A 26996-nucleotide genomic window follows, 5' to 3' on the forward strand; every position below is an offset into this window, starting at 1 on the left:
GACCAAGAATATATAGAAAAAGTCCAGGGTAAGAGATGACACAATTTTGAAGGCATTGAGAAATCAATTTTCAAAATATATAAAAAATGTGAAGATACTATTTTTACTGGGATATACTACCTTAAAAGGAGGAGATGAAATTGAAAGGATATAACTACCTCTTTATATGCCTGATTTCTTATTTTTAATTCTCATTTACTGGGGGGGAAAAATCTGTTTCAGAAATCATTTTTAGGAAGGGTTCAACTTCAAAAAGATTCAGTCTTCTATTTAATATGTTATGTTCTATAATAGTTCCTTGGCTTACTTGGACAGGTCTACTTTGATTGATAGTGGCTGGTTTGAGAAATATTGCATCCTACTGCATACTCACGCACTTGGCAGCTGTCATTTTTATTCATTTTACTCATTACCATTTTTATAGGAGGAAAATATTTTCCTGGAAAGATACATGGTTTCAATTCATTCAGTTAATAGTTGGTAAAGCGCCTACTCAAAAGGTACAGCATGCAATTTTGCTCTGGGCCATATTGGGTAGGTCTCTTTGGTTGCTGAGGATTCTTAGGGAGTTTTGTTTGCATTTAAGATACTGATTGTCCTCCCAGTCATTTCCCTATCAAGTATTTAAGGATGTGAAGAGAGATTTATGCAGCTCTAGCACTGTCCCCATCCCCTACACACACACACACACACACACACACAAACACAAACATCCAAATGGGTTGTTTAAGAGCATCTCTTTTTGAACTTTACAAACTGGGTCTATGAAAGAACTTTTCAGAACCACTGGCTCTGGTTGTATTTCAAGGAGAAAATAGCATCTTTTCCCCTCTCCTATAACTGAGTGCCCCAGCTGAAAAAGAGAACAATGTGTCTTGCTGTTTTCTTTTCATCTTCTATATCAATGGCAGGTATATAATTACAAATACAAAGAGTTAGACTCACTTCCTCCAGCAACTCCACCAAAGAATTCCCAGAGTTACCTAGGAAGGGGGAAAAAAGGCCTAAAATGTTTAGCAAAAAAAGAAAGAAAGAGAAAGAAAAAAAAAGAAAGAAACCTAATAGGGTTGTATAGTAATAATGCCATATCATATGGAGCTTTCGTTATTCTTCTGTTGTTATTTTAAAATATAAATTCATCGCAGATGAAAATTTAAACAAAAATGACTCAGGATTTGGGTTGTTTTGTTTTGTTTTCCCTGGGAAAGACAAAATTTAATTAAATTGGATAATGCATGTAAAGGACTTTTCAATTCTTAAAGCTCTTGCAAAATCCCCACTAGTATTATTGTTGATGTTGTCACTATTGAATACCTTCAAAGGCAGAATTACAGAAATAGTCTCAAATACTGTAGCCTTTAAAAGACTAAACTAGAAAAACTGCCAATTCAAACATGTCCGCTAGGGGTCATAAGATACAGCTTCTCTCAACTAGAAATCTTAAGAGTATATAGTACAAGGCAGTTACGGGTTTGAAAGGAGCTTTTTTTTCTCTTAAAAAGGACTTCTTGATTTTTTTTTTTTTTTTTTTTTTGTATCATAGACCCCTTAAGCAATCTGGTGAATCCTATTATACCCCTTCACAGAATACTATTTTAAAATATATTAAATAAATGTATAGAATTATAAAAGAAATCAAATATATTGAAATAGCTATCAAAATACTTTTTAAAAAAAGTTTTTGGAGAACCTGGCTAAAAAACTGTTCTGAAACTATTGTCAGATTTTCAACTCCTATCTTTTAAAACTATCTTTCTAAACTCTTCTGCTTTAAAGTTGCTTAGACTGACCCCTTGGAAATGCTGAGTTCTACCTTGTTTGGCAATCTTCAGAATCCTTGCCAGGTTTGGAGCAATCAATGATAATCAATAAGGTAGATGGCACACATCCCTGGTGGCAGTGTCCACATATGCTGGCACATGGCTTTCAGCAGCTGCAGGCAACATTTTCACATATATTCCTTGACAGAAGATAGGTTTGAACAGATGCTGTGCTTTGCAGGAATGTGAGTGGCTCAAAAGGTTCAAAATTATTCTCTCTCAAAATAGGATGAGTTATTCCATGATTTAGCAGCATCTGAGTGAGAAAGCTGCTGCTTGAGGCCGAGTGAGACTCAGGACTGTGCCCTAACAAACCATCAGCTTAGATAGGTCAAGTCTCCTTATTGCTTTTTTCCTCGTTTTCCTTATCTATGAGACTAAGAAAACTAGAGATGAATTTTTAAGTGCCTTCCAACAGTGCCTCTAAACATTTCTATCCTTTCTGAGGATTATCTGTTTCTTTGCTCAAATTTCACAATTCCACCTTTACTTCTTAATACTGAAGCTCTCTGGGTTTCAGTTTCCTCAGTTTACCCAAGCTTCTCTGCCTCAATAATAACTTAGCTCCAGTGTTAGTGTGTAATATTGGCTAAACTACTGGCAGATCTAGGGGAGGGGATGGAGGGAAGGAAGGGAAAAGTTGGAATAGAAGTTTTTGCAAGGGTCAATGCTGAAAAACTGCCCATACATATATTTTGTCAATAAAAAGCTATAATTAAAAAATAAATAAATAAATTACTGGCAGACCCAGTATCTAAAACTCCTCAGTTTGGGGCATTGTTTTTGCCACATTGCATGGATTTAACAAAGAAGCTATAAAAGTTATATTTCACTTGCTATAAACTGTGAGCACATCTGTTAGCAATACAGATTGCTAATGTTAAGTTCTTTTCTTCCCCCACTTAACTGGATAAAAGCATCCATGTCAGCTTTGTGCTAATAAATTGTGATGCATTTTTTCAATAAACTGGGATGGTTCCAGATTAGTACTGTAGCTATTTCTAGTAGCAACTGATAAGGATAGAAAAGGGACATTTCATTAATATAGGGTAAGGACACTCCTTCTACCACAGATGTCATCCCTTTCTCAGTGAAACAAATGTCTAAAGTAATACAGCCAAGTAGCCAGAGAGACCAGACTTGAATACAGATCCAGCTGACTTCAAGACAAGCTCTCTGATCACTGCCTCAGGAAAGCCGAGCTTGGTAGAAATCAAACCAAAACCAAAATGTAGTTGTTATTGCAAATCTTGTTGCCTACGATTCATTACCCCACTAACTGTCTTTTAAATATTGCATGAACTACACCCTATTTCTTGATCAGTGAAGTTGAGGCCCAGGCCACAAACACTTACTTTAAATTTAAATTAAATACTTACTATATGGCAGGTACTGTGCTAAGTACCAAGGATACACGCACACACACACAGAGTAGACTAAATTCTGAAGGATCTTAGTTCTAATGGGAAAGATAAGGTAAATAACTAGGTACCTCCCCGAACTCAATGGCATATCATTTTGTTCTCAAGATTATTTTGCATGTATAAATCTGGTTTCCCCAATATTAGCTCCTTGAGAAGAAGATGGTATCTTATATTTGTGCACTGCCCACAATGCCTGTCTTATTGATGGTAGTAAGCTATGCGTCCCCTCCCACAGAGATGGGACAGTGCTGCCTCCTCTGTACTAGGGAGGAGATAAGATTCCTGATTATCTGAGAGGGACATTCTATACCTGCTTTCATTTTCTTACTTCAGTTTTTTGTGGGCACTTACAGTGAAAACTTTGATGAAAGGAGATTGAGAAAGAGACAGATTGAGACACAGAGAGATAGACAGAGAAATGGGAAGGGAGGGAGGAGGAGAGAGAAAGAAAAATTGATGAAGGAGGAGGAGAAAAAGGAAGAAGGAAAGAAGAAAAAAGAGAGAAGAAGAGAGAAGAAGAGGAAGAAGAATTCTGAATAGATACCTGGAGTCCCAGAGTTGTACACATTTTTTGGAAGTTGGTCATCATGTCCCTTGATCTCCAGGGTTTGAAACTTTAACCAATGCTGAGACTGGATTTCCCCTGAGTAATAGTAGGTGGTGCATTAATAAATCCTGCTTAATTCATGACTTAATGATGTTGGGGGGGGAGGGGGCAGAGTGCTAGCTTTGATGAATCAGTCAATCAAGCACTTATTAAGTATCTACCATTTGCTAGACAATGTTCTAAGCTCTGAGACACAAAGAAAGGCAAAAAACAAAAACTACCCTGACCTCAAGGAGCTCATATTCTAATGGTAATGGAGGAGACAACATGTACATCATTGGTTTCATATAAGATACAGATGGACCAAATGGTTTCAGACTAGGATTCGAGGAGAAATGCTATTTGAACTGAGTCTTAAAGGATTTTAGGGATTCTAAGAGGCATAGTAATATCTGGCCTATGTCCTGCCTCAGACATTTACTAACTATATGACCATGGAGAAGTCACTTACCCATTATTTTGGGGAATAATGATTGTGTTTCCTAGCTCATCTGAGGTTACTGCCAGCAACGTCCTTAATGAACCTTAAAGCATATGTAAATATGAATTATTACTATTATCTATAACATGGCCAATTAGTTGTAGGCTAAATGTGGGGAAAAGATAAGAAGAGAAATAAGTTGTCTTAAACGAATTTTCAATCATGATGTGATTTCTCTAGCAATGTGAATAAATTCATATGCAGAAAGTATCATGTTTGTAAAGACTATATAACAATGTCAGTTTGCTAAAGAGAAAGCTCTTCTCTCTTTTGATGAAAAGGAGTTGTTTCCACATGTCAAAATCTGGCCCATAGAGTATTTTCATGAAATATTTAGCACTCTGTGAACTGTCATGAGCCTTCTCAATTAATAGCATCACTGAATATACCTTCACTATAGTCTTTTGGGAGAATGGCAAACCCTAATAAAGCATGAAACAACAGACAGATCACCTTCTCTGGATCCAGAAGACTTGGCTTCAATTCTTGGCTCTGACACTATCTGTATGAGTTTGAACAAGCTAATTAACCTCCCTGAGCCTCAGTTTCCTTACCTATAAGAGAAAGGGTTGGACTAGTGGCTTTGAGGTCCCTACCAGTACTAGATCCTATGAGTTGTTTTGGTTATTCTGGAAATATCTGACATAGTTTCACATAACATCTGGGTAAATAAGATGATGAAATATGGGCTGGGTAAAAGTACCATTGGGTAGATTTGTAAATACTATATATACACACCCAGAGAGCATTAATTAATCATTAATAATTCTGTGTTAAGTTAAAAGGAACTTTTTAATATAATGTCCCAGAACTGCCCTAGTCAAAACTTTTAATGGGTATTTGGAATCATGGAAGGGATGCTATTCACATTTGTAAGTGACATAAAGCTGGAAGGGAAGGACAGATAGCTAATAGGTGGTACAAAAAAAGCCAACAGTTTCTAGGATAGAAGTCTTCTCTAAAACCAATAAAATAAAATTTAACAGGGATAAATGCAAATTCTCACATGTAAAAGCCCCAAATATTTGAATTAGCATAGTAGAGGTTGGGGAGGACCTAGCTGGACATGAGTATACTTTTCTTCTTCACCCTGTTCAAGGAGAAGTTAGAGGTAGAGCACAGCAGAAGTTATACCTAAGAGACTACATGGAATCAGGGGCCCTGAGAAGACGAATGAATGATGGACAAGTATATGGTGTGATGCTAGTGGAGAGCATCCAGGATGAAGGGTCAGTTATAGACATCGGACAGGGATAGGGGCAGAAAACAGGCCGAGGCTTTAGAAATGTGGATTGGAAAAATAGGAATCTTTGAGTCCAAAGGGCAGACCAAGTTGGTATGGTTGAGGTGTGACCTTGGAAATGGACATCCAAATGGGTTTGGCCTTGTTCAAAAATTATCCTTCTGGAAGTCACTCACTTGCTAAAATGATCATGAGTTGCTTTTTTGGGCTCTGGTGTTTAGGATGAACTCCACCCCTCGCCCTTGATCTTCTGCCCAAGCTTTAGCTGCTGACAGCTTCCCATCACTGTTCATACTTCCTATATTGGAAACAGCTGAGTTCATGTGTCAGGGACAGGAGGTTCATGCTAAACATCTGGGGGTTTGAGTCAACCACAAGCTTAATATAAGCAAACAGTACAATGTGATTGCTAAATTTCTAATGCAGTCTTAGGCTGTATTAATATTTTAATATCCATTATGAATCAAAGCACATCTAGAATACTTTGTTCAATTCTTCCTGGCACATTTGAGTGACTTTGTTGCATTAAATGTCATACAGAAGAGAGACACTAGAAGTGACAACTCTGGGATCAATTTCCTAGAAGGAATAATTGAAGAAATTGTTTAGTTCAGAAAAGACTAAAGATCTTCAAATACTTGGAGAGCTGCTACATAAAATATAAAGGACTGTTGAATAGAATAAGAAGCAGACTTGTTCTGCGTTGCTTCAGAAGACTAAATAAATTAAAAAGCAAACAAAAGCATTACAAAAGTTTTTTTAAGGGATCTTAAGAGATAAAAAGCATTTTCCTAACAGAAATATGATGAGTTGAAAAATGGAAATGTTATTATTTCCACTTTATAGATGAAAAGACTGAGGCACAGAAAGATTTAATAACTTCCTAAGGATCACCAAGCTAGAAAGTGTAACCAGCAATTGAACATAAGTCTTCTGACTCATCACAGTGTTCTTTCTACTACTGCCTTACTACTTTTCTGAGAGATATTTTGATTTAATATAAGAACATTTGACCAGTAAGAACTGTTCAGTAATGGATTGAGTTGTCTCAGGAGGTCTTAAAGAATGGAAACATTTGAATAGAGGGTAGATGACCATCTGACAAAGATGCAGTAAAAGGTAAGCCTATTATAATTTGTGGGAGATTGGAATTAATTATCTCCAAGAGACATTCCAAGTACAGATTCTGTGATTTTCTGTGAATTACTCAAGAAGTTTTATAGTTGCGGTTTCATTCTTTCATTTTAAATCTATTGTCTCTGTGAAATATTATTTTCTGAACTGAAGCCAACATAAAATGAATCTCCCATTTAATCTGAAATGTTTCACTAATGCCAGGGACTCCTAGCTCTTGCTTGGGAAGTTGCAACATGCAATCTTTGATTTCGAAATATCCTCTTTCTTATCCTGCATGATAATGTGTATCTATTCTAACTAAAGCAAAGATAACAATTTTCTTCGGAGGATTTCACCCTAAAATCTTGAAGACTGATTGAGCTGTTGAAAAAGTGAAGTTTACACAAAACCTACCTCTTTTAGTTAGTTGATTAAGTGAAATGACATTATACATGATAGTTCCAAAGGAACAACATATCATGAAAATGTCACATATGGTGCATGCTCTTTGATCACTCATTCCAAAGTATTTTCTTTGACCCCTTTACACAGTAAGGCTCACAGTCAAGAAGATCTAAGTTCAAATCTGGCTTTGCACATAATAATTGTGTGATCCTGATCAATTAACCTCTGCATGCCTCCATTTATTTATTTAACTATGGAATGGGAATAGTAAGAGTCACTACTTTATATGCTTATGTAAGAATTAAAGGAGATAATATTGGTAAGGTAATTACTACAGTGCTTGACACTTAGCAAGTGCTATATAAATGGACATTATCTTCCTTTTTCTTCTCCCTTCCCTTTCCTTTTCCCTTTCATAGAACTGAACAAAGAAGAGATCAGTGTCCACAGAATCAATCAACAAATATTTATTAATTGCTTACTATATATGACAAACTGTTCTAATTGCTAGATATAAAAGGAAAAAACAAAGAAGAGTCCCTGTCCTCAATGAGCTTACATTCTAATGGAGGAATTTAATATGTATAAAATTTATACATATAATAATACATACAGAATGGATGGAAGATAGCCTTTGAAAAGTATTAACTGGAGGAAATAAGAAAAGACTTCCTATAGGAAGTGGTATTTGAACTAGAGATTTTAAGTTGCAGATTTTAGAGGAAGAACATTCCAGACATTAGGGACAGCCAGGGGCAGACAAGGAGAAGGGAGACAAAATGACTTGTATGAGTTATAGAATGTAGTCCAGAATGCATGAAAGTAGGAGAATAATGTGTGTATATATATGTATATGTGTGTATATATATATATATATATATGTATATGTATATGTGTGTGTGTATATATATATATATATATATATATATATATATATATATATATGAAACTGAATAAATAGGAGGGGGCTAAGTTGTGAAAGCTGTGAAAAATTTTAAATGTCAAACAAGATTCATTATATCTGATCATAAAGGTAATAAGGAAGCGGGGGATTATTGGATAAAGGATAACATAGACCTATACTTCTGGAAAATCACTATGGCAGCTATATTTGAGTAGATTGGAATAGGGAGACAAGTCAGGAAAATCAATTAGAAAGATATTTCCATAGTCCAGGAAAGGGGGATAAGAGTAAGGGCGGTAGCCAAGAGAATGGAGAGAAGAGGAGGTGTACAAGATAAGTCACAGAGAAATTGTAATATTTGTCAAGTGACTGGATGTTTGGGGTGAATGAAGGTGAAAAGTCACTGAGGTTGTGAAACTGAGTGCCTGGGATGATGGCAATATTTTAAAAAGTTATAATATAGGAGGCTTAAAAGAGAGGGGATTTTGAGAAGAAAGAAAATTGAGCTCTATTTTGGGTGTGCTGAACTTGAGATGACTATAGAACATCTAGTTCAAGATATTAAAAAAAAAACACAGAGAGCCTAGGGCTAAATGTGTAGATTTGGGAGTCGTGCATAGAAATGAATTTTGAACCTATGGGAGCTAATGAAGTCACCAAATGAGATAATACAAGGCAAAAATAGACAATGGCAGTGACAAACATGAAATGGCCAGACAGGTAGGAGGAAGATCAAGAGAGAATAGTCACAAAAATTCATAGAGAATTAAGCATCCAAGGAGAAAGTAGTCAACAATTTAAAATACTGGAAAGATCAAGAGGGATGAGGATTAAGAAAAATTCATTAATTAGGCAATTTAGAAATAATAACTTTAGAGAGAGCAGTTTCAGTTGAGTATGAGATTGGAATCCAGCTTTCAAAGGATTTAGAACTGAGGAGAGCATAATTGCTGAAGGCTTTTTCAAGATTAGCTGAAGAGGACAACGAGATTGATAACTTTCAAGCATGCTAGACTTTGGTGAGAGTTCTATTTTTTTTTTAAAAGAATAATAGGGTTTGGGACATATTTGGAGGTAACAGAGAAAAAGAAGGAAGGAGAATTTAGATATGGCTTTGGAGATCAAGAAATATAACAACTCCCCAACCAATGAGTTGGGAACAGGGGGCTAGAAAGAGGGAAAATCCAGTACCAGAAAGAGTAACTGAGGAAGCAGTATCATCAGAGTGGATTCAGACCTCAATGAATACCAAAAGACAGGAGCCCAAAAGCGAGAAAGGGGGAATGAAATGTGTTACTTATATAGCAGGCATTTCAGAGAGCCTAGTAGAAAAAATGAGTGGATGTAGAATAGATCATAAAGGTTAGGGTATGGTTGAGATAGTGGACTACTAATGTTGAAGAGATTACTTTTAGTAATTGGGCCTTAGTTCCCCAGCACAAAGGTGGGGTATGATTGAAAAATGAATACAGGGAAAGTAACTTTGAAATCTGCTGATGAGGATAGGCAATTAGAAAGTTCTAAAGTCAACCCTTGAATAAAGTTGCAGCATAGCCCTCAACTGCCCAAATGGTACTATTTCTGTGTCCTATGTGACTTCTAATACCTTGAAAGAAGAATAAGCAAGATGTGCTATGATCCCAGCTAGGAAGCTGCTACATCCTGAGCCAGTTTGAGGCAAGCCTGGTAGTGTCATTTGGAAGCACATAATTTAGATGTGTTGTGCTAGAAAGAAATTTAATCTGGCAGCCTTTTCAACACTTGCTGTACTGGCATCTAGACTGCTGGTTGAAAGGTTGTGGAGAAGGAAATTACGCTGCAGTGCACTGCGCTACTTGTGGGATTTCTAAGAGTTGGACTCAATGACTGCTCCACTACTACTTGTTTTAGCACCAACCAGGTCCCTTCATGGAATCAGGAAGATCTGATTTCAAATTTTGCTTCTGACATGCACTAATTATTTGACTCTGGACATGTCACTTAACTCCCTTTGTCTTGGTTTCCTCATCTATAAAATGAGGTATCAAAGGAAATGGTAAACCAGTCCAGAATCTTTGCCAAGAAAACTTCAAGTGGGTCAGACCCAGTGACTCAACAGCAAATAACCCTTCCTTCGCTGACACCCCCTGAACCACCTACATTCAATCTCCTTCCATCAAACTTCTCTCCAGTACCTGCCCATGTATATACTCACTGAATCCAATCCTGTCTCCCACAGCCCTCTCCTGACCATAATGTCAGCCAGTACCAATACAAAGTGTGGGTCTTTGCTCCTCTTTCCTCCACTCCACTTAATGTCTCTGCCCATATACCCTTTTGGCTTTTCGTACACAGCTCCTCCTTTCCTTTTTCTACAGCCTTCAAATTCCTGCCATTATCCCATTCCCACAGTCCATCTTCCCCCATTTCCCCCTTGTGAGGGACAGATATAAATGATTACAATAGTGTCAGAGAAAGTCCTCAGAAGAAGAGGAGGAGAAGGAGGAGGAAGTGAAAGAGGAAGAAGAGGAGGGGGAGGAGGAGGAGGGGGAAGGGGAAGAAGGGAGAGAGGGAGGAGGGAGAGGGGGAAGAAGGGAGAGAGAGAGGAAGGTGAGAAGGAGGAAGGGAGGAAGGAAGGAAGGAAGGGAGGAAGGAAAAAGAAGGAAAGAACGACCCGAAGGGCTTCTGGCCAAAGCAGAAATTACTATTTACATTTAATTTAAGTCAATTGTGACCCAAACAATGCCTGAATGGGGCTTGACCAAGGACCTAATGGTGGCTAATGTATCAATTTGGTGATTATTGCCTGATAGTCTAACTTCTGGTCTCACAAACTTGCCCTAGCTTCTTCCAGGGGTAGCCTTTCCATAAAGCTTTCGTCACCATACAAATCCAACTCTTTTCTTGATCTTTTCTCTTTGCCAAGGGCTTCTTAGACCTCACTCCTGGAAGAAAAACCTGAATTCCCCTTTTTGAGACTATTAGAATACTGATATTCTTCTTTCCAGCTTATTTTGAGCACCAGTAATTTCTCTCCTGGTGATCTTGGAACTGAGCTTCAATTGTTAAGGGGCATCTTTGCCTCATTCTTCTGAACCTTGTCTGAGAGAAAGGCATGACCCAAATTTCCACTGAGACTGGGGCCCAACACCAGAATTGTCTCCTCCTCCCTGCAGTGGAATCATCCATCTGTTTGTGCTAGGATATAGCATATTTGAGGTTTCTGTCAAGACCCCTACAATGTGTTTCCTCTGCTGTGTCTCCATAAGCTCCCATTGCCTATCTGGTGCCCCTCCCCTAATGTTCTACACAGAAACCTCTACCATAGTTTGCCAGTATTTCTGCCAACACAGAACATCTGGTTTTTTTTTTTTATGATAGCCCTTCCTCCTCTTCAGCCATGTAGACTTTGGACTTCCAGGTCTTTAGACCCTATCACCACCACCCATATTTTGGGTTCACAGACAACCAAAGATTTAGAAGTGAAAGGAACCTAAAAGTCCATTTGGTCCAACCTCCTTATTTTCTGGATGAGTAAATTAAACTCAGACCCAAAGAGGTTAAGTAGCCTAAGGTCATACAACTGGCAACTGTCAGGGGCAAGATTTAAATCTCTGACTCTATATTTACCACATGTGTACACTCTCTGATGTTATAGTCTATTATTCAGCTAGAAAAGTATGTATGTCTCATCCATCAGGCTGCCAAGGTCAAGGTGCCATCCAAGAAGTCTTTGGGCTCAATACTCTAAACTCAATCCAATATTTTTATTGAGACCACCTCCTCCCAGCCCCAAACAGTTTTCAAAAACTTCAACTTAGTTACTCCATCAGAGCCCTTTCCCCCTAATGGATGCTGGGCAAAGAAGCCACAGCCTCCTTTATCCTGTGAGACTATCCAAACATCCCATGAAGTGCCAACTGCTAACGTTCCTAGTTACCCAGCAACAGGCTTTCTGCTCCCATCAAAAAGGCACTGCCCAGTCCAGTGCAAGGCCACCCAGATTGCTTATGACATGAACTACTCAGGCCTGCTCTGCCACGAATCCTTGGGGCTTTGTTCCAAATACAAGGGAATCTCTCCCTTCAAATACCAAAATCTCATCTTGCTTTCCCCAGAAAACAGGCAGGGAAATGATCATTGAATCCTACAGAGATATTGCAATTGGTGCAGTAAGCAACCCGAACATGGAACATCCCTGCACCTTTGGTGCTCTGTTACTCATCTGGAAATAATTCAAATTCTTGCTCCACCCCCACCACTCCCACCAGAGTGATTCACAGAGGGAGCCACCTCCATGGTGATTCCACTGGTGTTGTCACTAAACTGACACAGAGGCTCCAAGTCTTAGATTGTTCTGCACAAACCTGGACGTGCTTTTCCCAAAACAGAAATAGGAGGAGATCAGATAATGAAAAGATTCAGAAATGTGTGTGTGTTTATATCTCTATATATGTACACACACACACGTAACACATATACATATACTCAGAAATATATGTATATATACATTCACACATACATATACATATATGTATAATATAATGTAAGTATATAATGCATATATAATATATACATATACGTATTATATACATTTATGACTCTGGAGTATATAAACATATATATGCATACACATATTTGTGCCTATATTTATTTAGATATCTATAAATATCACTTTCATTGCCGGTCTCTTTGCTGATATTTATGAGTCACTGAAGGAATGGGCACCCCAAGGACTAAAGCCATTACCGAATCTCAAATGCATTCCCTCTGATATTCATTGACTTACTCAGTCACTGTCAGCTTCAAACAATCTTTCAAACAAGTTTTGAGTCAAGCAGTTAGCTAGGGGTGAAAATACAAAAACATAAGTGCAACAGTCCTTGTCCTCAGGGAGCTTACATTCTAAAAAAGTCTACTCAAATCAGATGTTCCCTCAGCCTAAATTGAAGCTTTTTGTCTACACTCCTAACTATTTCTCTTTTGGACTACTTTTTCACTTTCCTGCAACCTAATGCAAGCCCTGGGGCAACTTATTCATACTCTTAAATTAGCCTGGAGAATTATAGGCCCTTACAGCATTGACTGCATAATTGTTCCTCTCTTTCTATTTAGTGACAAAGCAATTTCAGTGCCTGACATATTGTTATGAATGGAAGGTTGATCTAATAATGTTACCCAAAGCATACTAACAAGATAAGATCTGGTCATAATGTACCAACACTGATGCTAGGAGAAAAATGCTAGCTAATGTGTATATTTTACAACTCACTAATAAAATGTCCTATTACATCAACATTTCTCAAACGACATTTCATGGGACCTTCGGCTTACATAAATCAGGTTCAAGGAGTTCCTTAGAGAAAAAAATTAGAATGACTCATCTCTTTTGCTGTCTGTAGTTATCATACACAATGTGTTCAGCCAATTATCAGAACCATCTAAGACTGGTTAAGATCAGAGATTGAAAAAATGGTCTTTTTATTGATCTAGAATGAATTGTTGCTTTTACTTTTGGATGATTCTACAACCATTGATTTATAACTGGAAGTAACCTCAGAAGTCATTGAGTATAATTTCTCCGTTTTACAGAAGAAAAACCAAGGTCTTTTTAGAAATTGAGGAACTTGCCCAAAAGCACACAAGTACTGATCAAGTAATGGTGCTAGGCTCAGAAGCCTGATGCTCTGTCTTAGCAAAGTCAAAGTTTGGGGAACTGAGAGGTTGGTTAAGTACCTTATCACATAATAAATCTATGTCAGACAACTAAGTCCAGATTTTCCTGACTTGGATGACAGCTGTCTATCCACTAGGCAGCACTGCCCATTTTGGATCACTGAATAAAACTGCAAATTTTGAAAAAGTAAAACAGTTTAAAGAAAAAAAACATATTTAAAGAAAAAAAAAAACTAGCTCCTGACAAGGAAACAAATATCCACTTATCTAGCTCAATATAAAAGCCAAAATACATAAAAAACATATATACATATATATATGTGTGTGTGTGTATATATATATATATATATATATATATATATATATATATAAAATCTACTAACCTTCTGATTGAGTTTGCTTTTTGAGTACCCAATATACTATATATGCTAGTTTTTGTACCAACTTTTTAAGAATAGCTTGATAGTTCTAGAAGGTTGACTTGTCATTTACAAAGTATGGATGTAAAAAAACAAAGCAAACATTTTAAGAAAATTTGTGACAAACTAAAACTACTGCCATTAAGTACAAAGGGAATTGAAAATTGATACAAAGCCTCTGCCAAGGTGAGCTCATTCATTCAATGTTATTCCCAGTTATAAACCATTTATTGAAAATAATCAGATCACATAGTTTAATTGTTTGGGTAATAACTTCAATTCAGAAAAAAATTCAATTGAAATGTTAATTTAAAAACTATGTTGTCACCATTAATATTAGAAATTCTCAGGCCTCATTCTCAAATTAATTTCTTCTACCCTCTCAGGTAGTGTTTATTCCTTTGGATAGGAAAAAATGAGAAAGCTAATTAGATAATCAAAGGGTAGTTTCAGTAACTAGTAAAACATATAACACCATGAGTATATACAGAGTGTGTTAATAAATATTTGTTCAGTTATTTTTCAATTGAATCCAACTCTCCATGACCCATCTGAACTTTAGGTGAACCACAGGCCATAACAAAAAACTTGAAGACATCAACTATTGAACCTGTTTCTGTGTCTTCCCAAAACCATTTTCCTTATGTTTATAGATCTTTCTCTCCTCTGTATTTTGTTTCATCATCATCACACACACCCCTCTTTCTTTCTTTCCTCCTTTCTTCTTTCTTACTCTTTTTGGTTTTTTCTCCTCCTTTTACCTTTTCCTTTTCTTCCCTTTTACCTCCTCCTACTTTCATCTTCTTTCACCCCCAAGGAATTATAATATCAAACTGAAATTAATTTTATTTGTTGTATAAATTGAAAATTGTTGTATAAATTGAAAAAACTCTTGTATCCACTATTTTTTAAAAGTGAGTGGATTTACCACTTTACATTTTATGGTTCCTCTATCCATTCATTCCCCCAATAATTTTTAAAAAAACAACATTATCAGGATATTTTTTTAACCTTTGTATGAGTTTCCATTCAATTCTGTGGTAACTAGCTCTCTGTACACAAAAAGACTCAGTTTAGATCTGTATCATATTGTGTTAGTATTTTGTGTTTCTTTTATTAGTTTCTGGACAGTAGAGCCTGTTTGTGGAATCTCCTGTAAGAATCAGCTTCTTCCTAGAGGTATTTTCCTTGCAAGAAAGAAGCATATGGTCTTTTCAATTTATAACAAAATACCCATTCAATAGATTTCATGTTCATAGTCCAAGAGTTCTCAAATACATACTCCTTGAACTCTGTGATCTCCCTCTTAGCTTAGTCCATGAAATAAGTCTGCATCATTGTAATACTGACAAAGCACTTTGCTCACATCTATCCGGTGAGATCCGGAATACTACCCTCATTACTCCCAATTTACAGATAAGGATACTGAGACTCAAGTTAAATGATTTGTCCAATGTCACTAAGCTAGGAAGTGTGAGGATCCATGGTCTTCTGAATCTACAAGCACTGATTATCTCACATCCCCACTCCACAAATATATGTATGTAGATGTATAGACACACAGTGTCCCAAAAATCTTAGTGTAGTTCATCAATAACAGGTAATATAAATAGGTCATAAATGTGTATATATTTTATAAACATATAAGTAGGATATGTATTGTTTAAAGGATATACACAATACATTGTGCATGTATGTGTATTTATGTATAAATAAATATATGCAAATACATATATTTACATATACATATAACACCATGAGTATATCCAGAGTGTGTTAATAAATATTTGTTCAGTTATTTTTCAATTGAATCCAACTCTCCATGACCTATCTGGAGTTTTCTTGGCAAAGATATTAGAGAGTTTTGCCATTAACTTCTCTAGCTCATTTTACAGTTGAGAAAACATGAAGCAAAAAGAGTTAAATGACTAGCTTGGGGTAATACAGCTAGTATATAATGTTGAATTTGAACTCAGGACAATGAGTCTTTTTGACTCCAGGCCGAACTCTATATGCACTGTGTAACCTAGGTGCCCCACAAATGTTTAACAACCAATTATCAAAAAAAAAAAAAAAAAGTGCTCATGACACATTTTTAAATTTAATCTGCATTTTTAACATTTTCTCCATGGCTTTCTTAAGTCTAAGACAATCAGCAAAACAACAAATTGTCCTGATACAGCAGTTGTTGATTTCCAGGGTGTAAATGCTACACTAAAAATTAAACAATAGGCTCTCAAGAAAACCTGAGTTAAAAACTAGCCTTAGACAATTACTGGTGGTCCAATCTTGGACAAGTCACTTAACCTGTTTGCCCCAATTTTTTCAACTGTGAAATGAGGATAATAGCAACCATCTTTAAGGGTTGTATGAGGATAAAATGAAATAATATTTGTAAAGTGGCTTGCTGGCTGGCTAGATAGATAGATAATCATACTATACACCTCAGAGAAGCAGGTGGTATGCATATTGGACACTGTGCCGGACTTTTGTGAAAATTATATTTACCAGCTAAGTGATCCTGGGCAAGGAAATTAACTTCCCTAACTTACACTTGTAATCATGTGTGCATAATACACCAGTTTCCTTCAGTAGCATGTGATCTTAACTCATTACAAGAGCCTATTCTATGCTGTGAGGGGGAAAAGTCTGAGAACCATTGAATATAGCTGTTTGTGAAAGTACATAATAGAAGACATTCCTCAGCCAAGGAAATCAAAAATCCTGGCCTAGCCAACCAAATCTTCAGTTAATAAGATGGGGAACTATTTTAATTTTAATTTTGTTTTTTTAATTATTTATTTAATACTTGAATATAAAATAGAAAAGGAAAGGAAAAAAATTATGTGTGGGCAGCAGAAATACTGTGTGTATTTCTTCAAAATAAGAAACAATAAATTTCCATTCCAAGAAAGCCTACATAATAAACACTATACATTGTGTTCAGAGACACCCATCTTTGCTTTTCCTTTGTATTCTGCTGGGCACTTTTTACTTAATTCTTTCTTTCCCCCTTTCTTCCCCCCTACCTTCCCTAAGGAGGTTACAATGAAGTGTGGATGTATTTACATACATAGGCATAGATAACTATAATCATACACATGTATACATATATTCATATACATCTATGTAAGATCCTCTGTTTCTCTGAAAGTGGGTAACATCATCCTTCATAAGTCCAAGTCTCTCCATATTTTTCTAAATCCACCAACTGATCATTTCCAACACCACAGTGATATTCCCATCTTATACTATCTGTGTTAAAAGTCTCAAACAGCATTGATCGATATGGCTGGCTTACAGCGTCGTGTTGACGTTTCTCTTTTCATTATGTCTACATTAGCTTTAACTTTGTTTTTTCCTTTTGCTTTAGCATCACCCTCATTTCTTTCCTTCAAAATCCAAGGATCCATCCTTTGTAACAGTAACAACGACAAACATTTGGGGAGGGAAGTTTTGAACAAAACCTGCTGACTAATCACAGACTAGAAACAAAATGAATATGGTGGACAAGGTCTAGTTTTGATTTTTCTCTTAAGTCTTGTTAGTTTTCATTTGTTTTTGTTTTTTTCCTTTTGCTTTAGCATCACCCTCATTTCTTTCCTTCAAAATCCAAGGATCCATCCTTTGTAACAGTAACAACGACAAACATTTGGGGAGGGCAGTTTTGAACAAAACCTGCTGACTAATCACAGACTAGAAACAAAATGAATATGGTCGACATGGTCTAGTTTTGATTTTTCTCTTAAGTCTGTTAGTTTTCATTTGTTTTTGTTTTTTTCTTTTGCTTTAGCATCACCCTCATTTCTTTCCTTCAAAATCCAAGGATCCATCCTTTGTAACAGTAACAACGACAAACATTTGGGGAGGGCAGTTTTGAACAAAACCTGCTGACTAATCACAGACTAGAAACAATATGAATATGGTCGACATGGTCTAGTTTTGATTTTTCTCTTAAGTCTGTTAGTTTTCATTTGTTTTTGTTTTTTTCTTTTGCTTTAGCATCACCCTCATTTCTTTCCTTCAAAATCCAAGGATCCATCCTTTGTAACAGTAACAACGACAAACATTTGGGAAGGGCAGTTCTGAACAAAACCTGCTGACTAATCACAGACTAGAAACAAAATGAATATGGTCGGCATGGTCTAGTTTTGATTTTTCTCTTAAGTCTGTTAGTTTTCATTTGTTTTTGTTTTTTCCTTTTGCTTTAGCATCACCCTCATTTCTTTCCTTCAAAATCCAAGGATCCATCCTTTGTAACAGTAACAACGACAAACATTTGGGAAGGGCAGTTCTGAACAAAACCTGCTGACTAATCACAGACTAGAAACAATATGAATATGGTCGGCATGGTCTAGTTTTGATTTTTCTCTTAAGTCTGTCAGTTTTCATTTGTTTTTGTTTTTCTTTTGCTTTAGCATCAGCTTCATTTCTCTTTCGAAACCAAAGGGTGTATCGCTTGTAACAACCATCGTTTTTAACAAACCCTCCGCTAATCCCAGCTGACAGTTTCTGGGCTGCTGGCGGAGCTCCGCATGCACGGTGCACAACGGCGGCAAAGTGGCCGCGTTTTTCCGCCGCGCCCCTCTGGGGCAATCCCCGCTTTTCTATAAAACCAGGCGCCGCAAAGGGCTCTGGGAAGGCCCCCTGGCAGGGCGTGTTCCTTGGAGCCCGTTCCGGGCAGGTGGAAGCGGATTGTCTTCGCTCCCCTCCCTCCCTCGGGAAGCACTTTTTGAAGAGCCGCCAGTCTCCGCAGCTTGGCCGAGGGACAGTGGTGGCTTTGTCCCCCGCGCTTACAATGAGGTAACCCAAATCAAAAGGGCCTTGGTCCGGAGCTGCGGGCTGGCCGGGAGCGCTGCCTCGCCTCCCGCTCCTGCTCTGCTTAGCACACATAAAGGAGATGAAGGGCCCCGCTTCCCCTTCAGAAAGCATATTGTGGGGCGCATTCCAATAGGGTGAGTAAGGGACGGACCGATGGGAAGCGTTGCATGGGGAGGGGAGCGCCTCGCAGCAGGCCGGCCCCGAGCCGGCAGATGGGAGCGGAGGGAAGCTCGGGCTGCAGGCCCTTCCTTCCCCAAGCCTCCTGTTTCCTTGATGCCGCAGAGAACATACATCCTCCTGGAGGCATCTCCTCCCGGGCCGGCGGCTTTTTCTATTCAATAGCCACCATTCCCATGTTCAAAGAAACCTCTCGACCACCCAAGGGACCTTTAAAACCCACTGCCTGAGAGAGATGGCTTTCGGCTGAAAAGTGGAATAAAAATGGCCTCGGAGACCCGGGCCTCTGATGCATGAAGGAGCAACTGCTGGGCCAGTCCTCAGTTTCACCTCCTCTGTGTGGAATATTCATTTGCACAGGCGGAGGGGAGCCTGAAGAAACTAATTGATTGCTCAGGGCTAGCAGACTCCGGCAGAAAAGCGTTGTAGTTGACTTTGTCTGCCACGAATAACAAGGCTCACTCCGGTAAATTTCCATGAGCAATCTTTCAAAAGAACATTGCTTGTTTTGTTTTAAACCCGCGTTCCCTTTCTTCAAGACACCAACCCAATTCACTGTGGAATACTGCAGGCAGCGCACACGGACGGGGTGGTGGACAGAATGCAAGAGGCAAAGTTTTTACCCGATTTCCCCGCACAAGTCACACATCCCACCGTCCCGGCTGCAGGTCTGGACACCCAGCACGCACGCTGGCCCTTGTCATGCAACGCTGCCTTGCAAAGGTCCTTGGCATCCCGGGCGAATGAAAAGGCCCGAGTTGTGACATTATTAGCAGGCATAATGGAAGGAAAAACAAGGCCAGGATGAAAAAAAGAGTGAGAAAGTACTTGAGCTTTGATTTAATGTGCATAGGGCACAATTAGGCTGGGATCAGCTCTTTGTGGGGCTGTTTGAAGACCTTCATTAGAATTCACCACTTAAAATGGGCCTCCTTACTCAAACTTCTGTTTTCAAGCTCTGATCTCTAAGGAACTACAGTTTCCTTAGATGTTTAAATGAGCTGGCGGCCAGCCAGAGGTCAGCAACTTCTTCAGCTCCGGTGCCCTCAATAGGACTAAAAAAAGTGTGCTCCCATCTTCTTTTAAGTTCCGTAGTACTGGCTACAGAGGGACCAGTTCCCACCCCTCTGCTCCACTCTATTACATCTGAAGACTCAACTTTTTGCATGACTGAGTTTTCCCATTTATACAATCAATAGACGCCACCAGTTACAGAAAAGTGCTCAGGGGATGGTGAGGGGAGCGTAGTGGATAGGGCCCAAGTCAGAAGGCTCAAGCTGACCCTGCCAATGTCTGACTGTGTGACCATGAGCACATCTAAGCAGTCCTCTGGATTCTGGCTTCTGAGACTTCCTCAGCAGGGGGGAAGAATAAATAAAGGAGAGAGAAGATGAGGAGGGAGGGGGAGAGAGAGAGTAAAGGAAGGAGAAGATGAGGAGGGGGAGAGAGAAGAGATAGAGAGAGACAGAGACAATGAGAGAGAGAGAGACAGAGAACAAATGAAAGGGAAGAGGAGGGGGGAAGAGAAGAGAAAGTCAGAGAGACAGAAAGAGAGAGACATGGAGAAAGAGGGACACAGAGAACAAAGGAAAGAGAAGATGAGGCGGGGGAGAGAGAAGAGAAAGTCAGACAATGAGAGAGAGAGAGAAAGAATAAATGAAAGAGAAGATGAAGAGGGGGAGAGAGAAGAGACACACAGAGAGATATTTAAAGAGGGGGTGACACAAAGAGAATAAAGGAAAGAGAAGATGAGGGATAAAGACAGAGAGGAGAGAAGAAAGGAGGAGCAAGAGGAGAAGAAGGAAAGAAAGAAAAAAAGACAGGATGAAGAGGAGAAAAAGAGAGAAGAAGAGTGACAAAGGAGAAACATGGTGGAAAATAGTACTATTAATTTTCTTAATTGCAATTTCGTAGAACTTTTGCCATAAATTTCCCACCTTGCTATAGTTTCATAGACACATCAAAAGATACCAGAGTAATATTTTTTTTTCCCAAGGAGATTTATATTCATTACACAGAATGCTGTAAAGTCTTTCTCTTACATACCATTTGGGGAAAGCTAATCTCAAATTGTGGCAAGTATATTTCCATACAACAGTACTTTTACTATTTTCAAATGCATATAGCAATAAGGACTAAACTGAAAACTGTGTGTCTAACACACAGTTTTAAGTAATTAGGATGGTCGAATTTTAGAGTTGCAAGTGACTTTTAGGATTATATTGTTTAATCCCAATAGATAAAACCATGAATCAAGAAGGGAATTAGAAAGGCAATATGATTCAGTGGAAAGACCACTGGGTTTGATGTCAGAAATCCTGGCTTTAAATCCTGACTCTATGGTTGGGACAAGTCCCTTTACCTCACTTATCTCAATTTTCTTACCTTTAAGAAGAATGAATTAAAATAGATGCTCTCTAAGATCTCCTCAGTTCTATATGTGTAGTCCTAAGTGACTTGCCTGTACCTTGGTTTTATTTCTTGATTTAGTAAATAAGTAATTATTACCTTTAACTAGTTTTTCAAGTAGAAGCAGGGAGATTCTGGTATATATTTAATAACCAGCTCTCACAAAAGTATACTATCTCTTAAATTTAATCTTTATTAGCATTTCTTCCATCATTTTCTTGTGGATTAGCAGCATTTGTGGATTTCCAAAATAAAAATGCTCACACTGAAAATTTAACAATCAGCTTTTATGAGTCAGTTAAAGCTGACTGAAGCAGAGCAATGACAATATAAGGCTTCCCAAGTACTTAGTTTAAAAAAAAACTCAAGTAATTTAAACATTTCCTTATTCTGTTTATTAGGGTCACAGATAATACAAAGTAAACTCCAACTCAACCCCTGAATAGGTCACCAGAAAGTCTGAATTAGTAGTGTTCCAATGAGATTTTTGTATTTGTAACAAGGATTTTAAAAGAGAAAAAAACAAATCAGCAAAACTACTCAGCATATGCTGTCTGACAGCATTTATAATATTTCATATCCATAATCCCCAACTTCTATATTGAAAGAAAGGAAATGTGGTCTCTCAACACTTCTTTAGGACCAATAATGATGATGGTCATAATAATGATGAAACATTTGGTTTATTTTTTTATTCACCCCCTTTACACTATGCAATTATTGTGTACTAATTTTATACATTTACACACGTGGGTGAAGAGCAAGCAAACATATACTGATGTTTATGGTTTTACTTCATTCTGAATCAGTTTATGTGAATATTTCTATGCTTTTTCTATATTCTTCATAGTTTTTACTTCTTCATAATCAATTTCATAAAGCACATTAATATTCCATTACATTCATATAACACAATTTGTTTAGTCATTCCCCTAACACTGGGAAACTATTTTGTTGCCAGTTCTTTGCTACCATGAAAGAACTATTATGAATACTTTGGTATATGTGGAACCCTGCTTTCTATCTTTGACCTTGGAACATATGCCTAGCAGCATGATACTGGAGTCACTTCTTTAACCTAATTTCAAATTGCTTTTCAGAATTCCAGCCAATTCACAGCCCCAACAACAGTAGTTTAGTGTGCCAGTCTTGCCACAGCCCCTCCAACACTATTTCCATAAGATTGTAGATTATAGTTGGAAGGGATTTCAGAGGCCATCTTGTCCAACCACATCATCTTTTATTATTTTTGCCAATTTACTGGGTGTGACATATAACTCAAAGTTATTTTTATTTGCCTTACTCTTATTAGTGGTTCTGAACAATCTTTCCTGTAGTCATTAATAGTTCAGTACCATTCTTTTGAAAGTTGTTCATTCATATTATTTGGCCACTTCTTGGCGGGGGATTGTTATTTATATATCAAAATGATTTTTTTACAATAGCATTCTGTCATATTTCATGTCATTCTTCTGACTTTTAATGAGTAAAAATCTCCCACCAGTTCTTTAGTTTGTGCCTTCCTGACATTGGTCCCACTCTTACAGATATATTATTTGCAAAGCACTTGGTCTTTAGCGATCCCCTTCAACAAGCTAAATATCATTTACTTTCCATCTCAGACTTTCTGGATTGAGATAATTTTAGACATCTCCAGAATTTTCTCTTTAAAGGGCCAGCATATAATGTTGAAAAAATTATCAAACTTTTTGATCAGTGATTCAAAATAATTTCATCACTCTTTTTACATGCACACATACACACATACAAGCATAATCCTTGCAACTGTCCTTCTCCTTGAAATATCCTGCTAGCTTTTCTTTCCTGGTAACTGTTTTTAAGTGTCAAAGCAGGAGATAGCTGGATAATAGGGAGATGCTCTTCTCTCCAGTCATGTTTTTCCAGAACTCCCTACATGCACACTGTCAATTCCTGAAACTGAAAACTCAGAAGCTTTGGACAGGGGATTTATATATATATCTTAGATCCTAAGCTCGACATCCCATGCTGTGCATATTACTTATCACATCCCATATTCTGGGCTCCTCAATTATCACTGCCCATTCTACTCCCCACATCCTGTACTTCATATCCTGAAGCCTGCTTCTATGGTCCACATCCTACACTGGGCATCCTATAGTTCAGGAATATAAAGCAAGTTGTACTTCTAAATTTTTATTTTCTTTGAGAAACACAGAAACAAACCAGATACCTTCTACTCAAGTCAATATGGTATCTGGCAGGGTGCTTTCTCCTCATGTTAAATTCTGTAAATTTGCCCATCTTGAAATCCTAGGAGGATGAGGAACAGGAGGCTTTCATTAGATTAGTGTTGAGGACATGCATTGTGAGGGAAAAATGCATCTAAAATAATACAAAAACTAAAAAGGAGTGATATTCATGACTCAGCAATTGGCTTTACTATTTCCCCACTTTCCTGGCCTCAAAACAGCCATGCTGGAAGAGAAATGAAAAGTCAGTGGGGGTAAATGGGAAGACAATTCCTAACAGTAAAAGCTTTCTCTTTTTGATGTCATGTTTTGAAAATCTGTGGCCAGGATTGTGGGAGAATGTGCAGAGACACATTGATTTATAAGCCACAGATTTTCAAGAGTTCAAACATGTGAGCCCATAATCTGTGGGAAGTGAAGCCTAAAAAAGTGTTCTTAGTGCGGACATGTCCTTCAGGGCTTGGCTGGAACAAAGCTTCTGATTTTCCACAGAGTCACACCATAGTGAGTAACAATAAATAAGGCCAAACGTAAGTTCAAGTTCATTGTTTTGTACTTGTGGAATGTAGTAAAACTGAATTGTGGTTCATGGTGAGGTTGTTATTCAAATTCAATACAAAAATATCATCTTTAAAGAGCAAATGGAGATGATTATCTGAATGTTTCAAGCTTCTGCTGCCACCAAATCTTGTTTCTGTAAGAATTATCTAAATCACTGAAACAAAAAAGTATTTTGTAGAGTTAAAGTTACGGTTATGTTTTCAGTTTCTCAAGGAAAGGGACATCTTTCATTTCCACCACTAGCAGCCCCCGCCATGACCTAGCTTGGTACTAATTACATAGAATAAGAATAAGTTTTTAATGATCTACTCCCAGATTGTTCTTACTCTCTGAATTCTGCCAAGATGTCACAGAAAGGAGGATGCCTACTAAGATCTAGTCCCACCTTTGCTACAGATAGGTTAACACCCTCCCATCTGGAGGAAGGATGGGCCTAGGATCACAGCAGGGGGAAATCACTGTCACACTAACATCAGCTTATTACTGACTTTTAAAACCAAGATGACTTTTGCTTCTAGAATCCTCATCAGAGGATGAGATCCCCCTTCTCAGAACAAGATGTTTTAAATGAACCAAACCTGTGAAAATCTGGGCTGAATAAAGGAAAAAAGAAACTAGTAACTGCCACTTAGAAGGGGTAATTTTTTTCCTACTCTCTCCAAACAAGTGTATATATTCTCAGAGCAGAATGGTTCAAACAGACCAAATCTGTGAAAGTCTGGGGGTAATGAAGGAAAAAAAGAGAACTAGTAACTGCCAGTTAGAAGGGGTAATTTTTTTCTACTCTCTCCAAATAAAGTGTGTATATTCTCAGAGCAGAATGTTTTAAACAGACTAACACTGTGAAAGTCTAGGGTGAATGAAAGGAAAAAGAGATTAGTAACTGCCAATTAGAAGGGGTAATTTTTTTTCTACTCTCTCCAAAAAAGTGTATATAGTCTCAGAGCAGAATGGTTCAAACAGACCAAATCTGTGAAAGTCTAGGGTAAATGAAGGAAAAAAAGAGAGCTAGTAACTGCCAGTTAGAAGGGGTAATTTTTTTTCTACTCTCTCCAAATAAAGTGTATATATTCTCAGAGCAGAATGGTTCAAATAGACCAAACCTGTGAAAGTCTAGGGTGAATGAAGGAAATAAGAAACTAGTAACTGCCAGTTAGAAGGGGTAAATTTTTTTCTACTCTCTCCAAATAAAGTATATATATTCTCAGAGCAGAATGGTTCAAACAGACCAAATCTGTGAAAGTCTGGGGTGAATGAAGAAAAAAAAGAGAACTAGTAACTGCCAGTTAGAAGGGGTAATTTTTTTTCTACTCTCTCCAAATAAAGTGTATATATTCTCAGAGCAGAATGGTTCAAATAGACCAAACCTGTGAAAGTCTGGGGTGAATGAAGGAAAAAAGAAACTAGTAACTGCCAGTTAGAAGGGGTAAATTTTTTTCTATTCCCTCCAAATAACGTATATATTTTTAAATTTGCATGTTTATTTACCATGCCTGTCTGATTAACGATGTGTCCACGGATTTCCTTCTTTCCCTTCCAGTACCACTTTCATTTTCTTCATTACAAGGCCTTGTGCTCTTTTCCCAGAACTTTAGTTCAGTTCCCACCTCTTTTGTTAGGAAAAGAAGCTTTGCTCTTTGTCCTTGACATTTCAGAGAGCTGCATTGAAACATCTTATTTTGTCTACAATGTAACCAATTCTACCCTTCAACCCTCATTTCCATGGAGGCTGGATGACCAGGGAGGTGGGAAAGGGAGTTGGGAGCAAAGGAGCCTGAGTGAGAAAGCGAGAGGGAATGGAGGAGGAATGGGGGGGGGCCTCTGTAAACCCCTGCCAGTCCTCTTCTCACCCCTCAGTAGTCTGTACCCCATTAGTCAGGAGGCCATTCCCTTTCTGACCTCGTGTACAAATTGTAGATGCTTGGCTTGTCGTTGCCCTGACAACAACATGTGGAAACCCTTCATGCTATGCATTTCCCAGGCTTCTCTGGGAGAATGGGGTGACTAGGGTTGAAGGGTCCCTGGGGGGGACAGGGAAGAATGTGACAAAAGGAGATAGAAAGGAGCTGGGAGGGAAGAGAGGGGAGAGAGGAAGAGACAGAAAAAGAGAGACATAAACAAAGAGAAGAGAGAGAAAGCCAGAGAGAGACAAAGAGAGAGACAGAGAAAGAGACACAGAGGCAGAGAGACAAAGACAGAGACAACGACAGAGAGACAGAGACAGAGGGAATGACAGACAGAAACAGAGCAGGGGAACAACCAGTAGCACCAGCCACTCCATGGGAGAAAACTTCAGATCGCCTTCATAAAGAAACACACATTCCCCTGGGGCCTCTGCCTTACCTGGGGCCATGACAGCTCTTACCAGCTCCTCCTCCTACTGCTGAGGCCTCCTAGATAACTTTATTCCTGCTGCTGCAGCTGCTGGAGTAATACAATTTGGAGTTGGAAAGGGTCACTTTAGAAATAAGGAAAATTGAGGCCTGGAGAGCTTAGGTGATTTGTCTGACATCACAAGATAGCAGGTAACAGAGCTGGGATTTGACCACCAAAGCCATGGATTTATTTTTCTCCCTTGCCACATAATCTGCATTCAAATAGCATCTTTTTGAATAAAAAATGAAAAAGCTCTGGTTCAGTGTCTCCCATATGGCCAGATACTGCACTAAAGTGTATACAATTGTTGAAGAGATTTAAATTCACATTTATTTAAATAGCTTCAT

General features: G+C 38.1%; 1 protein-coding gene across 6 annotated transcripts in view; it reads left to right on the forward strand.

Annotated features, from left to right (window-relative positions):
- The window catches only part of SLC1A3 (solute carrier family 1 member 3), a 107502-nt gene that overhangs the window by 44715 nt on the left and 35791 nt on the right, over positions 1–26996 (forward strand). Inside the window, exon 1 of one of the 6 annotated variants that reach the window (XM_023496131.2) lies at positions 18855–18877. The exons of the other annotated variants lie outside the window; for them this stretch is intronic. The gene's annotated coding sequence lies outside the window, so the exon portion shown is untranslated. Of the gene's footprint in view, positions 1–18854; positions 18878–26996 lie in introns of those variants that run through there. 6 annotated transcript variants of the gene reach the window in all.

This window comes from Sarcophilus harrisii, chromosome 1 (assembly GCF_902635505.1).
Source record: "Sarcophilus harrisii chromosome 1, mSarHar1.11, whole genome shotgun sequence".
Classification (NCBI taxonomy): Eukaryota; Metazoa; Chordata; class Mammalia; order Dasyuromorphia; family Dasyuridae; genus Sarcophilus; species Sarcophilus harrisii.